Genomic DNA, 6,000 nt, shown 5'->3' with positions numbered 1-6,000 from the left:
CTTTTCATCAAAGGAAAGGGGTGTAACATGGTGTGCTCAGCAGATCCCTCATTGTTAGTATCATGGTGACACACTCCGATAGTGTCCATGATGCTGCTGCAATATGAAGAGAAAGTGGTATGAGGGCTGCTTTACAACATGGTAAAATACCTAAGGGACTACTAGTCAGCAAGTACAGGAACAGGAAGCAGACGGTCAGGTGCCATATGAGTATATTTTGGAGCCTTCCACAGGAAACCAGTATAAACATTCACTTGAAGCCGGACAGCAAGGGAAGGAACAGGAATGACACAGTCAATATTGAGGAATGATAGTACAGTGAGTTCCCATCTGACAGAGCAATTGATGGCATAGGATGAAATTGAAAAGAATGTGCCACAGGAAGATGCAGTAGAACTTTCTATAGAATGCCCGCAGGAGATGGAAAACAAAAAAATGTGCCCTCAGTTTAGAAGAAAATGAACTAAGAGAAGAGTTGCTCGATTTAAGAGAGACAGACAAACATATTAAGATCAATGCAAAAATAGACTGCAGAAGGTCAATAAACCCCAAAAACTCAGAAGTTTGATAAAACAAGTGGACACTAATTAAAACTGTCCATAGAGATCTATGAAATATAACACAAGTAAACAGGATATACGACTGTGCTGCTAAATTAATAACTGATAAAGTCTTAACACAACAACACAGGTTAGTGAGGTAAGAGGAAGGGGAGAAATCGAATACCATCATGGAAGTATTGACTAGAGAAAACTATAAAGCAATTAAGACAAGAAGTGTCACTGTTAGAAGAGTATAGAAGAAGGAACAGATCAACAAAATACTTAGAAAGAAAGGTGATAAAAGCAATGCATAGTATTAGAATAGATCAGGATCTATCATGCACTGTGGCAAATAAACTAAAACTCTGAGCACAGGTGGAAAAACTTAGAAGCTACATAGCTAATATAAAGTAAATGTACTAAATAAGCAATTTATTGATGATCCATAAAAGTTTTACAGAGAATATGGAAACAAAGTAAAAGGAATTGAAAGACCACCAAATAAGACGCAATAAATACATTTTGGATAAGTATCTATGAAGATCCTGTGGAACATAACACATATGCGAAATGGATAGAAGTAAAAGAAAGAATAAGAAGTTTAAAGGTACAGGATATGAAATGGGATGAAGTAACAGCCAGGCAGATTGAAACAAAGTTAAGAAAAGCCTCTAATTGGAAAACACCAGGTCCAGATGCAGTACCTAACTTCTGGTTAAAAGTGTTAACATCTTTGCATGATGATTTAGCCATGAGTTAAGAACTATTTATATGCCCACCCCAAACAGACACCAACCTGACTAACAACAGGAAAAGCAATGTTCCTACTTAAGAGTGAACTTCCAAGCTATCCTAAAATTATAGACCAATAACTTGCCTTCCGACAGTGTATGAACTATACACTGAAATTGATGACAACAGACTTTATAGCCATTTAGAAGAAAACTCAATCATGGCAATAGAACAAAAGGGCAATAAAAGAAAGTCATATGGAAGAAAGGATCATTTGTTGCTAAATAAAGTCATAATGTAGAACTGTAAAAAGGGGAAGAATCTAAGTATGGCAAGGATTGACTACAAAAAAAGCAGTTGATAGTATCCCACATTCATGGATAAAAGAGTGCTTAAAAATGTATAAGATACATTCTTCACTGATCGATTACATTACAGTGACCATGAAAATGGTGGCAGACCTGCCTGCCTTTCTGTTACATTGAAGCTGTTTTTACTGCATTTAACTTAATATTGCACTTGGAATCCTTGTTTGTTACTATTTGACTGTATTTGTAGCAAATTCTTCTGTGTAAGCTGTAGTAGCTGATTCATAGCATTTATAAGTGTTTGCTGTACCTGTTTCTGCCTGTTTTGTGAAAAAAAAGAAAAAAATATCTCTTGTTTTTCCTGCTTTACTAGTTTAGTCCAGTTTCAGAGTTGCTGATTCCTGGGCTTTGGTTGTAGTTCCTGTGTACTGTTTCCTTGCCTTATTTGGGGGAGAGGAAGTTACCTTGCTTACCAGTGGGAGTGGGAAGCATTGAGCTGCCTTTTGTCCAGTTTTGTGAGGTTTCAGCCAGTAACTAGTAGTTTATTGGTCGTTTTGGGCCAGTTTCTAGCTTTTTCCAGCCCCCTGGTATAAAACGCGGTAAACGCGCGTTGCACACTAGGGCAGTGCCGGTTAGGCAGGTTTAAACTATTCGGGCTACCTAAAGTCCACTCTTCAAATTTTTCCTTAAAACTACCTTCCTCGAACTATACTACTGATCTAATCAGCGTATCCTATAACTAAAAAGATCATCTCCACTTGACTCCAAGTAGACTATTCTCTATCTGTTAAACCTAGCACTTGCTCCTACAGTACTTATTACCTTGATACGGCACTCTTGTCATAGATAGTACCCCAAAAGGTAACCCCCATTTCTCGGTCACCCACGTCCCCTGAATCTTTTTAAAGTTTTTGTCTATCCTTCTAGCATGTCGAGGGATCAGTTGCTAGTGTCCTCTCCTGCTCAGCTGGTGAACCTGGGAATACTGAGGCAATGTTACAATTGCCTCATGTACACAGACAACCCTCTCCTCCTCCCACAAAACACAAATACATGCGAGAGATGCAACTATACGGCCAAACTGGAGGCTGAGCTCTCTCAACACAGGACTGGCAAGACCAGTCAGGAGGAGAAGGTTACCACACACTATAGACCCAGTCTCACATAGCGCCATTACAACCTCAAATCATACACATAAACACACAAAGACATACTCGGAGGCTCTGATCAAAAATCTACCAAAACAGCAGAGGCCACCAAAGCAGACACCCAAACTACCACCACCTCAGAACACAACACCTGCAACACATAGACCTCACAGTCAGAGTGTCAAACAGTCACAGCCCTTAAGGCCAAACACAATGCCAGACACACTAGTCATTGGTGACTCCATAGTCAGACACACTGACGTCTCACTCACCAGACTGAGTAAGGAGAAGGTCACAGTAAGCTGCCTGTCGGGCGCTAGAATCCACCACATAACGCAAGCACTCAGGTCTCTCAACAGCAAGTACAAATATGACTCAGTCATTGTCCACGCTGGTGTAAACGACCTGAGACGTACCTCCTTGGACTACATGAAAAGAGACATTGAGGAGCTCTCTGATTATGTAGCCCAGGCAGGTATGACCCTGACCTTGAGCAGTATCCTACCTTCACCAAGAGTGATGCCACAATACAGAGATAAGATGATCAGCTTTAACAATTGGCTTAAACACTGGTGTCATTCAAAGGGGATCCAGTATCTGTCTGCCTGGGATGACATGCTGGACAAGCCACGCTGCTTCAAGGGACGGCTTGCACCTGTCACCCTGGGATTCGGATATTGGCAAAGGCTCTTGCCACCCCCATAGTGCCTTTTTAGGCAAGGCTCAAATTCTAAACCTACCACCCTAGAACACAAAAAGGAAAAAACTAAGGGTAATGCTGCTCAATGCCAGAAGTCTAAATCTCAAAATGCACGCACTCAAGGCCCTTCTCAGTATGGAGAACATCGATGTCTGTGCTGTGACAGAAACCTGGTTCAAGGCTCCTGAGAGCACCCCAGCACTATCAGGTTTTACCTCATATCATGCGTCCGCCCCAAAATCCGGACAATACCAAGAAAGGAGGGGGGTATCCATATTCATCAAGGACACCCACACCTCAAGACTGGTGGCAACGCACGATGCATCGGAGACCATACAGGTGCAATTAACCATAGGCAAGACTGCTCTGCAAATTGTAGCATGTTACAGGCCACCCTCACAAACTCAGGAACCTCACATGGCCTTCCTGAAAACACTAGAGGGATAAATGTATCACCAAACACCATCATACTAGGTGACTTCAATTACCCTAATATAGACTGGGAACACTACTCAAGCCCAAACACCCTAGCCCAAAAGTTCCTGGAATTCATAAACTCAAATGCCATGGAACAACTAGTCACCATCCCCACAAGAGGAGATAACATACTTGATCTCATCATCACGAACATGGGAGCACAATGTTCAACACCGAAGTATACCCCTCACTGGTGAGATCAGATCACAAACTAATCTCGCTGGAGGTCCTAAATCCCACCCCAACTGAAATTAAAAAGACCACAGTAAAGAACTTCTCCAAAGCCCACTTCACACTTCTAAAGACTAGTGTGGTCACCTTTAAGGCCCCCGAGCCGGTGGAAAACAGTACTCAAGCCGCTGAATCACTTACAAACACCTTCTACCAGCACCGCAGGACTGCATGGATAAGGCAATCCCAAACAAAACAAAGACTCTTAGTACCAAAGGCAAGCGTCCAGTCTGGTGGACCCCAGCCATAAACAAACTCTACAATAAAAGGAGGAAGCTACTACAAGATAGAGCAAAATCCTTAAAAGGTAAGACACCCTTGATCACTATAAGTAAAAACTAAGAGCTCTCATAAAATCATCCAAAGCAAATTTCGAGAGAAAAATAGCTAAAGACTCAAAAGACAATCATAAGGCCTTCTTTAGCTATGTTAGAAACCTAGGAGGAAACTCCCAGATATGCTCAGAACTAGTTCAAAATGATGTGAAGATTACTGATCCTACAGACATTGCCAACATACTGGCTGACAGGTTCAGTGCAAACTTCTCCCAAAGGAGAGATATCTATACCAAACGATTGCAGCCCCCAAACATCTCCAGCCCAAGTGAGAACTGCTCTCTCCAAAGCAAAAACACAGCATCCATGGGACCTGATGGTGTCCCCAGCTGTGTGCTCCACGAACTCAATGAGGAATTAAACCCACAGCTAGGACAGCTGTTTAATCAAAGTCTTACCTCTGGATACGTACCCAGGAGTGGCGCACTGCAACTGTGGTCCCACTTCACAAAGGCGGTGCCTCCACCGACCCTGGAAATTACCGCCCATTAGCTTGACAAGCCTTATCTGCAAAGCCATGGAGAGGATCATAATGGACCTCATAAATAAAGACATAGGAATTTGCAGACTTTGGATCCAACCCAGTTTGGCTTTGTCAAAGGCAGATCATGCCTTTTAAACTTGGTTGACTTCTTGAAACAGTCACCAAAGCCATTGACGAGGAAAGGCAGTCCATACAGCCTACCTCGATCTGGCTAAGGCCTTCGATACAATACCCCACTCGGGTATCATTGAAAAACTCATCAGCTTAAATGTTAACCCATACATCACAAGATGGGTTGCAAACTGGCTGAGTGACAGAACCCGCAGGGTCAGAGTTGCTGGCGCCATGTCAGACTCAAAGCCTGTCACAAGTGGTGTCCCACAGGGCTCAGTCCTGGGCCCACTCTTGTTTGGCATCTACTTTTCCGAAGTACAAGCAAACACAGGAGGGTTATGGCTGACAAACTTTGCAGATGACTGCAAACTGGGCGCCATAGTAGAAAACACGTCTGACACAGATATCCTTCAGAAGGGTCTCACAGAAACGGATAACTGGTGCCAGAGCCACGGCCTGAAGTTAAATGCCAAAAAATGCATAGTCATACCCTTTGGGAAAAACAAGGTTACCCCTAGCTACCAAATAGGTGGCAATCCACTGAGCACAGAAGAAGTTATCAGGGACCTGGGGACCCAGGTTGATAGTAGTCTGTCATTCGACACCCATGTAGCTAAAGTAGTTAGGAAGACCTTCTACATTGCCCACCTTATCATGAAGGGATTCTCATCTAGATCAAGGGAGGTCATAGTCTCCCTTTACTCATCACTCATCAGACCAATGATTGAGAGTACAATGCCCCATTCGGGATGTATCTGACCCGACACTTGCAGCAGCTGGAGAGGCCACAAAAGTTCCTCACCAAAAGGATAAAGGGTCTCAAAAATCTGTCCTATGCTGCCCGACTGAAAGAACTCCAGCTCTATTCAGTAAACGCTTACTTGCTCAGAGGTGACCTTTGCCTAACATACAAGGCCATGTCAAACCCA

This window comes from Protopterus annectens, chromosome 11.part0 (genome assembly GCF_019279795.1).
Source record: "Protopterus annectens isolate FY-2018-M chromosome 11.part0, PAN1.0, whole genome shotgun sequence".
Classification (NCBI taxonomy): Eukaryota; Metazoa; Chordata; order Ceratodontiformes; family Protopteridae; genus Protopterus; species Protopterus annectens.
The sequence above is the reverse complement of the archived record's forward strand: the minus strand, read 5'-3'. Positions refer to the sequence as shown.